The sequence below is a fragment of the Trichoplusia ni genome, chromosome 1, assembly GCF_003590095.1.
Source record: "Trichoplusia ni isolate ovarian cell line Hi5 chromosome 1, tn1, whole genome shotgun sequence".
Taxonomy (NCBI): Eukaryota; Metazoa; Arthropoda; class Insecta; order Lepidoptera; family Noctuidae; genus Trichoplusia; species Trichoplusia ni.
This window is the reverse complement of record NC_039478.1, coordinates 17,293,000-17,305,409: the sequence shown is the minus strand read 5'-3', so window position 1 is coordinate 17,305,409 and position 12,410 is coordinate 17,293,000.

Genomic DNA, 12,410 nt, shown 5'->3' with positions numbered 1-12,410 from the left:
TTCTGCATACTGAACATACTTTATAAGGATTGTATGTACCTAAGAGTTATTTTTGAATAATATTTTTTTGAAGTAGTGTTATTTATTTAATTTGTGATATATGATCACGCATATTCATTTGGTATATATCTACTTTATTCTAAAAAGTAGTTTTACAAGTAACATAAGAGAATTTCCTGGAAAGAAAATTAAACAAATTAATTTATCCAAGAAACATGAGCTTAACATAATAATTGTTCACATTAATTCTAAATTTTCACTTTAATCTTCATGTTGTATTCCGCATTCTTTGCTTTACGATGTCTAGTCACAAGTCAGTAAATTTTAATTAGTTTACGCACACTCATAAAATAAAATACTCTGAAATATAAGTGGAGTATGAGATCTTAATTCAGAGTACTACGTCTAAAAGTAATACCTTTGTATAATGGAAAATAGAATGGATGTGGAAGAGTGACAGAGCAATATACGGTGTAGAGCGCCATCTCTCTTCTACACCCGTAATGTTTCAGACAGTCTTCGTATATAAGCATTTTTTACAAGAAAATAATTGGAAATTCATTGTCTTGGCAAAATGCTTAGGAGAACCTACAAATAATGTCATTTTCCCACATTTTTATTCACTCACTTTTCTTATTTGCACATTCCGATAAGCTAGCAAGCTGCAATTTTCAGAGTAGCTTCAAACCCGATTACAATGTAATTCACAACTATAAAACGGCTGGACCGATTTTGATCAAATTTTAATAGAGTGACATTTAAAAACGTGTTTTCTTAGATGTTTATTAATAAGTTATTAATGCTATTTCCTTTCATTTATCGCCCATTGTAAATAGCAGAATTGGAGCTCTGGATCATCTCTCTTCCACTTCTCCCGATCGGTATGCCGTAAGTGCGCTAGTACATTATAATAGCAGGTGCTTCACGTTTGTGCTGAAATCTTAGATAATAAATCCCAAACCTATGTTCGTGCATGCGCTTGCAGGCAGTCAGTGCGGCTCCTGTGCAGTTACAAACATTTTTTACATTGTGTTACACCCTCACATTTTAATTTAAAATTATTGTAGTTCTGGAAGCGTGACAGGACAATACATCTGCAATTCTAGTACGTGGATGTGAGGACGTGGCGGTAGGCCACGGATCTGAAAATATTCTTACGATACACATACTTTTTCAATACAGGATATATCTCTACAGTAACTCGTGAGGATGATTCACGGGTTATTTTAATTGCAGTATTTTATTAAATGATGCAACGGTTTACTCACTCTTATTTATCGGGATTGCTCGACTAGTTTCAGACCCAACCGAAGTCCTTAACTATGAGCTTAACTAAACTAGTCGGGCAATCCCCATACATACGCGCAAGTAAAGCGATGCATCATTTAATAAGGATATATTTCTGTAGGTAATAATAAAATACTGCAGATAAAGTAAATCTTCAAAAATCATAGTTAGACTGAAGTTAAAATGGCACTGTATAGCTTACGTATATATATATTTATATTTACTTACTATATATATATTTACTATTTCTCGTATACTATAGTTTACGAGAAATATAATTACGATTTATTTTTACAATGGTAACACAAACTAACTTTATAACCTTATTTTAAACATAATTCTAGTTTTTTCAGCAGTTACAATGTGACTATCGTAATTCATCTCTTCCACAAGTAGATCCTTAGACATATTTTTATAACACTCGATGTTGCATGTTACAATGTTTTTAAACATAGCATTAATTTACTACAGAGGGCCCCGATTCTGCTATTTTACAATGGCGGATGAATGATTGGCAATTGGATTAATTTTGAAATTATTCCTATTCTCTTAAGCATTTTGCCAATACAATAATTGAAAGTTAATCGTATTGACATTGAGTTTAGCGTCCCGTGCTGAATTTACAATTATTGTGTAGAAAAATTCTTAAGAAAATACGAAAATTGTCATTTTAAGCCAAATTTCATTCATTCATCGGCCGTTGTAAATAGCAGAATTGGGGCCCAGGTCTTGTAGTTCATAAGTGTTGTTACAGAATGACAAAATAAATGAATGTGCTTATAATTGTTTCATTTCTTCCAAAGTCAATGTTCTTCTTTTAATATTCTTCATGTGTGCCCCTAATGCTCGTTGCCACGGAGGAAGTTCTCATAAAGGAGACCTTTTCTCTTTGCTGTTGACATAATCATAATTATCAGCAGCAAAGCGGAAAAAGACAAATTTATGGAGAACTTTCGCTTCTATCTTCTGTATTATATTCTGCTTCTCTTGATGTTTCTGCTGCCTTGATACTAAGGGAATGAAAAAGGTTTGTATGTTAAATGTCGTAATATTGTTGTGTTTTGCTTACTTAACGAAGTATCTGATTCTTAACTCACCTGTGATGCCTATGTAGTTAGGTGCAAACGTTTTAACTTTAACTTCGTTTAAAATGATATGTTCTATTGTTGGTAGGCTCAATGTGTCGCTTTTTTTTAATTCAGTCTTTGTCAGGTCACCTTGTCTGGCCTTTCGGAACATGTATTACACATAACTATGAAACTAGTAGTATTTATTCTAAAAGAAAGTCATTCTTTTTCTTATTCTTATAGATCCTTGATTGGACTCAAAGAAAACTTTACAAAAAGTTTGCGCAATTCATTTACTTGTTCTTTTGATGTATGTTTACTTCTACGGGATTATTAAACTAAACCGAAAATGTTGCCCTAAAGATACTTGGATATTTTTATACAAGTTTGGGTAAACAACCAGCCAATAAATTACCTGTAATTTTAGGAACCTACCTTCAAAATAATGGTTGCAACACGTATTCTCCAGCCGACAGACTCTCAAATAAAACGGAATGTTTTATTATTACCGAGAAAATAGCTCTTGGCGAACGTACGAATGTACCCTATTTATAGTCTGTTGTATATCATTGCTCGGAAAATGTAAACAAAATTACTGTTTGTGTAAATATATGCGAGTACCGAGTAGAGAATACGAAGGCCGGTTATTGCGAATTTGAATTTAGAACTCGACGCTTTAAGGTAAGTTGCTTTTTTAATTTCTACGATTTTGATGAAGCAAAAGCTCTGTTTTTTTTGTTACAATATTATTATACTGAAACTTATAATAATTTATTCCTCAACAGGATTATTAAGGTAAGCAAACTATGTGTAGGTGGTCTATTATATCGGTTCGAAATAAATCCTTGTAAGATGACTTTCTTTGGGTTCTGGTATTGGGACGCAGTGGGAATAAAGTTTTACCATAATATTACATACATATTCGGTGAATATTGCAACTCTCTTTCTTTGAAACATTTTCCTGCTATTACATTCACTGTTTTGCATTCGCGCCTATCGCATTAGGTATGCGAAAAAAATAATCTTGGAAATGTCTCACTAAACATCAAAATTCTGTTTCGTTCTGCATACGTACAACGATAAATTATACATTTAGGCGAATCTGGCTATCTAATAATGGCTGCATATCCAAATGAGAATCGCTTTTAGGCCGTAAAATACATTTATTCACGACATAACGCATAAAGCCATAAACTGAAAATTTTCAACCAAATAATCTTGAAGATGGAAATAAAAAATATTATTTATTATACTTGAGCGAATTTTATAACGCTTTTTAAATAGGCATAATAAAATTTAAATAAATCCAAAAAGGTTTAATCAATTAGGTCATCATTTAAATTGTCAGCCAGTGTCATCGATTCAACACGATTTAAAAAAAGTAAACGTTTAATGGCGGCAGTGAATAAAGCTGTTTATTTCATTGTTTATTAGATTAAAACGTGAAAACATGCGATTAGTCTTGTTGTGCCATTACAGGAGACACTTTTACGATGGGATAAAGACTAAAATTCGATATTTTATATTGGTCCTGTATACTTAATAAGAATAATGTAATTAGTTCACGACAATAGATTATTCAGTAAGTTCTGTTACGCGTCGATTACTAAAACGTTTCTTAAGTTGTATCTTTTTCAGTAAAGTCGGTAAGTGGAAATTGTCATAATCATGCTTTTTAAATGTTTTGCTATGCGATGCTCTATAATTTTTGCTTCAGATGTCAGCGAAGGCGTCAGGCTGGGTGAGTTATACGCTTTTTTTTTAATTGATGGCTACACGGATAATTATTATGTTCTCATTTATACATTGATTTTGTTAGTTGTATTCTTATCTTATTACTATAGTGAACGGTTTTTTTTTCGATTGTTTAAAAATATCGAATTACTTCGCAAAGGAAATGAAATCGGATTTATCGAATTTAAATACTTGAAAGAAAGTTGGGTCGTAAGGTACGAGAAATGTCAAGCATAATATCATCATACGTTGCATCATCTATAATAATGGTAAATGGATACTTTTACGAGTTTTAATTTAATAACAATAATCTATTACAATGCGTAAGAGTCTATACAATGTTATAAATTCCGCGTTACTTCTTTATCAAACTGGCGAATATCCAACACAGGTCCAGGTGTTCCGAATTTGACCGTTTTATTTCTACATTTTATATTTCGTATGTATAAAAATATATTTGTACAGTCTGGCTTGATCGAAGATTGAAATAGTACAAGGTTGATCTCTAAATAATCAAAAGATTCGAAGGAAAGCGTAGGTATCGCGAACAGACGGATTTGTAATCTGTAAAGACTGCAACATGTTTTAATAACTAGCTTTGCCCGGCTTTTTTTATTGGCCGCCAATTTAATTTACTTCTTTATAAAGCTCACCTTAGATCGGGGTCTTAGTCGAAGTTGCCCTTAACAACCTTATGATAATAATTGCAAGTGATTAGCAAAAATACTCATTGTATTAAATAAAATGACTTTGTTCAAAATATTCCAACTAATTTTCTATCAATGTAAAACCAAACAATCAAGTTATCAACAGAATTGTTTAATGAACAGAAATCTCCCTCGAGAGCTTCTCATCCGGTACAAGAATAGTCCGTAAAGGATTCCTTTAACTTACTGACAGCTGAGGTATGCTAATAATTTGAACCGCTCTATTATTAGCCGGTTAGGCAATCACAATGTCCACAGTTCGAAGTTGTAGTTCAGTTTAATATGCAATAATAATATTTTTAGCCGATACCCCACTAACTTGTGTAAAAAAAACAATTTTATGCCTTTTTCTACCGACAGGAGAAGGTCTTTATTATTTTAAACAACGTTCATCAAACTACAGGTCCCGTTATGATAGATACTACTTATCACAAACCTCCTTTACTCAACCAAGAGGCAGCTGCAACCAGCTCAAAAAGCAACATGCTGCTGTGGAAACATGACAGCCAAATTTATTTTTCTCACCTCCTACCGTTACTAGGAAGACACTAGCACTTTAGGCACCTAGATACAAATACAGATTTATCTTGTCCCTCCTAAAAACAAAAACATTCAAGTATCTCGCTGCTCGGCTCTAACAAAACATCGTTTAAAACAACAACATATAATTTTGTAGCGATCATAATTCAAACTTATAACTGGACGTAGAAAAATGGGTTATGAAAATGTTGTCAGAATAACGAATGAATTTTGTCTATGCTTAGAACGAATCATTCTTGCAATAAATCTGTTTAATTCTTGTTCTAAAAACAGAATTCAGTGTATTGCTAGAAATTAGAATTAAATAGAGTTTTTACCCGTTTGTAGATACTTAATTATAATAATTAGATTAGTTTTTGTCAAAGTAGATGACTTTTTTAATGAAAGCTCTGGAATTAGACTAGTGGGTGGGATAGTTAGATTCCTGAAAAGGTAGATCCTATACAATGATGCAATAAAAAATAGAACTTTGCTAAGCCACTAGGTACCTACCGCATAGTGCTTTCTTTCAATCACCGATTCAACACACAATCTGTACTTCAACGCCTGTCCAAAGCTCCCAGTGTTTGAAAGAACGCGATTTCAGTAAAGAAATATAAATCGTACTTGACGTAAGGCATTAAATCGTGGAGCGCACTTAACTTGTCATTGTTTACACGAATTCTTCACGGCATAAATATTTCCGAACGTTTTCGATGTGGGTTATTCGGTCTATTACTTAGGTGATGCGCATCGGCGCAGGCGTCAAAATGTGCGCGCGCGCAGCCCGCCTCCCACAGATATACTAATATATTTTTCTTTTGGAATTCATGGAGTCATTGAACGATGAATTTTGTGTTTTACGGGAAACGTCGTCCTACACGTGTATGAGAACAATAGAATCATATGTTAGTGGGTGCCTCGGGCTAATTTAGATTTTGCTGTTTTTAGCTGTTTTACAGTTAGCAACAGCTGTATTCCCTCTTTTTATGAATTTATTCTGCATAAATTGAGATACAAATTATAAGATTGATCAAACGACAACGAAAAAAATCTTTTTTTGTGCTCAATTATTTTTATAACATTTTTGTACGTGTCTGTACATTACAATCTTAAGCTCTACCGACTGGTTATAAAATACTTCTCTCAAATGTTTACGTATATCTGAATAATCAATGGAATTTTACGCGAAGCTAAAGCTTCTTTACTGAGAAAATACATACATTACAGTCTACATTCCGTTGCGTTTTTCTAGATTCTATTTTATAGCTTTCATCGGCCAATAGGAAAGCTAGTTGGGAACATTCAAGAATCACTGAGTTTTATCGATTATAATATCGAATAGAAGTATAAATTGCTGAGGAAAACGCTATTCTCTCTACTTTCCGTTCTTTCAAAATTTGTCTAGGTACGAGACACCTTATACTCTTTGGGGGATATTCTATTAGTCTAAGCTCGTTTTTAACCTTTGATCTGTGTCATTAGTAGTATAAACATTTGATTGTTTAAGAGCCAAGATTTCAGAGCATTCTTTGAAAAAGTAATTCTAACTGATGAGCCATGGAGATGTTCAATTTCTTGGTGTAAGTTCTTCTAAAGCGAACAGGAGAATTTTCCCTTCGAAGGTTCGAGCATGTAAAACTTCGCCATCCTTCATACCTATTGCTGTTTTACAACTGTAGCTGTGTAGTACCACGAATAAATTTACCGAGACAGGAATACCATTTCCAAAATAAAATAACGTGCAAGATGTGTCACTGAGTCGAAAAATAAACGTGTTTGACGTCATTCGTGAACTCTCGAACTTAGTAAATGTAAGGAGTTTTCAGCATATCAGGCAGATTTTTGCAGACGAAATTATATTGTTTATGTGGGTTAAGGGTGTAAGATGTGCTCTCCTTTGTCAATTGTTATTAAAATACATCGTGTCTTTGATATGCTATTTTTGGACGCTCTTGCGTGCATTTTAAAGGCTTATCACTAAAAATAAACACTGTAAATGTTTTGTTGGTAGTCGGTATGTTGTGTGTCGGAAATGTCAGTTTCTTTTTTACATTACAAACATCGATTTCATTTTCTTATTTTCGACATGTCGGTTGTTTAAATGCTAGCATTTTAGTTACCTATTTACTTTATAATAGTTACCCCAAGGGTTCTTATACGAATTCAATAAAATTATCTTAATAAACTACACATTTCCATTTCCCATTATCAAGTAAGTATCCAGATCTTTCGTTGTTTGTTCTAATCAAAATATGCTTGCTTAAAAACTACATGCAAACTCATTTGTTTTTCACAAAACTGACAATTATAAATTAAACATCGTAATTAATTAATCGATACAAATCAGTAAATCCGCATCGCTTCCGCCTCTTTCCTTAAAGTTTTGGCATCTTTGCAACGGAAGCACAAATGACGCAAACCGTGGTTCTGCCCGTTATTAATAGAACACGATATTTTAGTGATTTTGTGTAGATTCTGGAGTGGCTATCGGACTATCGGAAACGTCATCGATCTCATAGATTGATTTTGATAATTAGGATGTTATTCTTAAACCATGCTATAATAAGGAAATCCGGATAGTTACGGACTATTCTGAAATAGTTTTGTTAGAGACGTCACTACTGTTCAGCGTTAACAGTTTTGTAAGAGCTGAATAATGAATAACGTGTTACGAGCTTGACGCGTCTCGGAAGAAACCGATTCATAGCTTACGTCGCCTGCACATTTAAACTTCCGTGCCTATACAAGACCGCTATATATTAGCCACGTTTAAGATTAGCCGCGGCTCTGCAGTGAAATGCTAGGTGCTAAACTAGGATTCATTACTGTGCAGTAGTTTCCGAAGGAGAATTCTACATTTCGAACAAGACTAAAACTAAGTTGCTAGTTTATTTCTTGTAGACAAAAACATATTTCAACATAATTTCGTTTACACAAACGTGCTCCCGAAATACAGACGCGTCAGGTTAAAAGATCATTTAGCAGGCTAGTCAAATTAGATATGACGTACGGTGGACAATCAGATCGCTTTGACACATGTACCCTCTGAAGAAACTTGATGTAAGTAGACAGCTGTCAGTGGAAGGGAGAGCCCACAGTCGCACACGCCGCAACTCATTCATCCAAATTCGTAAATAGTTATGTCTGCATTCAGAAAAATGATTTTTCTAATCTGTGTCACCTATTTCGAATGCGACAGTTTGATTTGATAGGTGGCCACGAGAGCTTGTAAAGCAGATAATATTCTGTGTTTTATTATTATTGATGCTGCGGCTTTTTCTAACAGTTTTATGCTTTCCGACGGAGCTGAGGGAAAATTCTTTTTACTGACTTTTATTTGTATTAGAAGTTGGACGTAAAAGTCGTTATTATTTATGTGGTGGGACCGTAGTAAATCGAGTGAGCTCATCAAAGGAATCGCCTGAATAACTGTCCGAATGAAGCTATTAAATAGAAACAAACATTTAAACATTTCCGAGAAAAGTAGAGTTTGGTTTATAGAAATAGAGAAACGTTTAAATGTAATTTATTAACATTATACTTTTCCTCATATTATTAGTGTTGACAGCGAAAAGTGCCGAGTCCAAAGTCTTATCGAGATTTTAAAAAAGAACTAGGATGTCACAAAACCTCTGAAGACCTAATTAAAATCGTTTAGTCTGCCCCGATTGACCTGAATGTCAAGAAAACAATATAAAAGCTAAAACGTTTAACAATCATTAATCTACGTATGCGTAAACAATGTTATGATAAACTGCTTTTGTCTGAACACGTACATTATTGCATTTAAAATAAGACATTAATCGCCGACAGACGCCCCCGATCACCCCTGTCCAAAAATATTGTTCACGTCACACGAAATATACTGGTATACCGGAGCCAAGTTTAATATTTTTACAATGTTGGCCATATTGTCCGTATATCTAACGTTGCATATCTAAATGCTATTATGTTCATGTTCAGTGCATTTTCTGTCTATATTTTGGCACACTGCCTTTAATCTTTTGTCTGGGGCTAGTCTAGTAACCGCCGTATCATTTTACTTTCAACATCACCTGTCATTGCACTACACTACCCATCAACTTGTCAAATATTAAAAAAACCAAAGCAAATGTTTTAATTTTGAATTGCGAACGACAATTGACATTCTGTTGTCTTTGAAAATCATGCCAATGGATTTTTCATAGCGATTTAGCATATAATTTCGTTATGAAAAGTTTTTTTCGTTAACGGCTGACGAAAATGAGTCATTGCAATAAATTACATCTATTTACTTTGTCGGTGCTATTAACAAATGAATATGTATCCGTTAGTTGTTTTAAGCGTGTTGTAAAATTTAAGATAAGATTTTAACCCGCCTAGGTTTTCAAAACTCGTAATTTACAAGTTCTGTCGAAAATAAGAGTATCTAACACTATGCAAATTGCTTTTTCAGATAGTATACTAAACATGAAATTGATTGTTAGATGATGATGGCGAACAGAATGAACCTTTCTTGTATGAAATGTATTGTGTTCATTGGCATTGGTATTCCAGCTTCCTAGTCAAAGTTTACTCCGCTCAATTTTCAAAAACAAGATATTTACGTGGGTCTAATTATTTACAACTTATTTCTTTTGCATTTAATTACTACCACATTCCATAAAATAACTGAGTAAGTCCATAAATTGCATTAAATGTCATAATGATTAAGAATCCCGCGAAATCTTTAAATATTTCTTGTGCTCATTCCATTTGCATCTATTTGGATTCCACATTCCTAACTGGATGATCACTGTACACTCTCTCAGCTAATTTTACGTGGCACTTGATTCAACGTCAAAACTTTGTAACTAAGTCTGTGTTTGTAACAATGTGTGAGATGGATTCTGCTCTTTCCAATGTCTAAAAATTTAAACCAATAATATGATTAGCAAACTTTACATACACTTGATATCATTTTGTGTATGAAACCTGAGAATAATAATAAACCATTATTATTGTTCTGGTTATCTTACTTGATTTTGGTACTCTACTTAAAGGGCAACTGTTTTTTTTGTACTCTTACTCTGTTTCCTTTATTTTTTTTGTACGCTGATCTAGCCATATATATGCTTTTGCAGGGACATATATTATGCAAATAATCGCACCATTAGACTATTCAATTGTCAGATTCTTTCCCATTTGGAAACGCAAACCACTGTTGGTGCATTAACTTCACATTTAATTCTCTCGTAGCAACATTGAACAGTTGAGTATTGTCATTCATTCACCCACTTACCCAAAAGTTATACGACTTGAGCATGTGAACGATATTATGAATGAACTCATGTAGCGCATGTGCACTCTCAAAATACACGTCTAATGAGTCGGACACAATTTATGTGTTAATGTCCCCGACATGATGTTCATTCACTAACTGCGTTTAGTTTTGGATCATAGCTGAGTTCTAATATGTTGGGCAGCAACCAGCATTATGAAATGGCAGAGTTATGATTTTGTTTGTTACTGACTCGCTAATAAACTGCGTTAGTGACTGTCGTCTCGTCATTTTTGTTTTAAGGGTTGATCTTTAGAACTGCTATCACAATGACATTTTGTTTCCTTTCTTTTTTCAGTCTCTCCGTCTTGTAGTTAAATCTATATCTATACTAATATATAAAGCTGAAGAGTTTGTTTGAACGCGCTAATCTCAGGAACTACTGGTCCAAATTGAAAAATTCTTTTTGTGTTGAATAGACCATTAATCGAGGAAGGCTTTAGGCTATAAACCATCACGCTGCGAATAATAGGAGCGAAGGTACAAAGGAAAATGTGAAATAAAAATAGGGCAGGTATAAATCATAACTTATATCTTCTACCCACGGGGACGAAGTCGCGGGCAACAGCTAGTTCATAATAAATGGATACGTATTTATACTTTTGTCCCGCAAACACGAATTAATCAAATTACGCGTGACGTCACGATTGTGATTACATTTTAAGAAACGAGCTCTCCCTCATTTTTTTTACTTTTTATAACTTAAATTTGAAAAAATAATGCTCAAAATATCATCTACATTAGCAGTTCGGGTATAAAAAAGACCTCAACTACAGGCATTTTTATTCTTAAATGGAGACTCCTCGATATGTAATGTAAAACCCAAAATTGTACGAAATAAACTTATTTCATTTTGATTCAGTTGTGATACAAACTTTTTGCTGTCCTGCACCTTTGTTTTCTTTTCCAAGCAGTCTAAAATCTATTTTATTCATACAAGCTGTCTTGTCCTCACTATCATGGTCCAAATGGGATACGATACACATCGCTTTGAACTGATCGCGTCGTATCGTCTTACAAATCAGTAGGGTGCTACACAAAAATAAAACGTTCAACGTATCTAAAATTACTGGAGATTTTTTTCGAGATTCGATTTTAGAAAATCATCAGACTTCGAATACTGTACAGGATTTGTTACCACTATAGTTGGTTATCAGAATCTAGCTTAAGCAGATTTTAAACCTGGTTTAAAATTGCTTAAGCTGTTTTAAATCTATTTGCACACATTCTGCCGATAGATATTTTGTCGATGAAGGAAGGCAATGAATTTTCATTAAGAGTTTGGGTCGAGACTGCTTTTGTTATTAACAAATCTACAATACAGAGCATCCTCACATCAAACAACACAGTAAACAATATTGTTAGAGGTCGATCTGTGCGTCACATTGTCCAATAAATGGATAAAGAAACTAGGTATATTGGCTACGTGCGTACTCACACGACCTTCTAAGAGCCACGCTGAATCATACAAACGAAAATACCACAGTTTATAGAAGCAGAAGTATACAAATTAATATTTAAACTCCTGATACACTTTATCCTACAGATATTTTGCTTACAAGACTAGTTAAGGTCCTATTTTTAGCCGAAATATGTAGATCATCTAGTGAACTAACACGAGAACTGTTTGTCTACATTAAATTATCGCGGCGTCGAAAGAAACTAAAGATTCCATATCAAAGCATTTCATCGCGTTCTAATAAACGTTCGATACAATAAATAAACGTTTCAGGAAACACATTGTGCTATTTGAAGCGAGCGTTCTCGCCTGTTAGCCCAAGTTTATTTCCGATG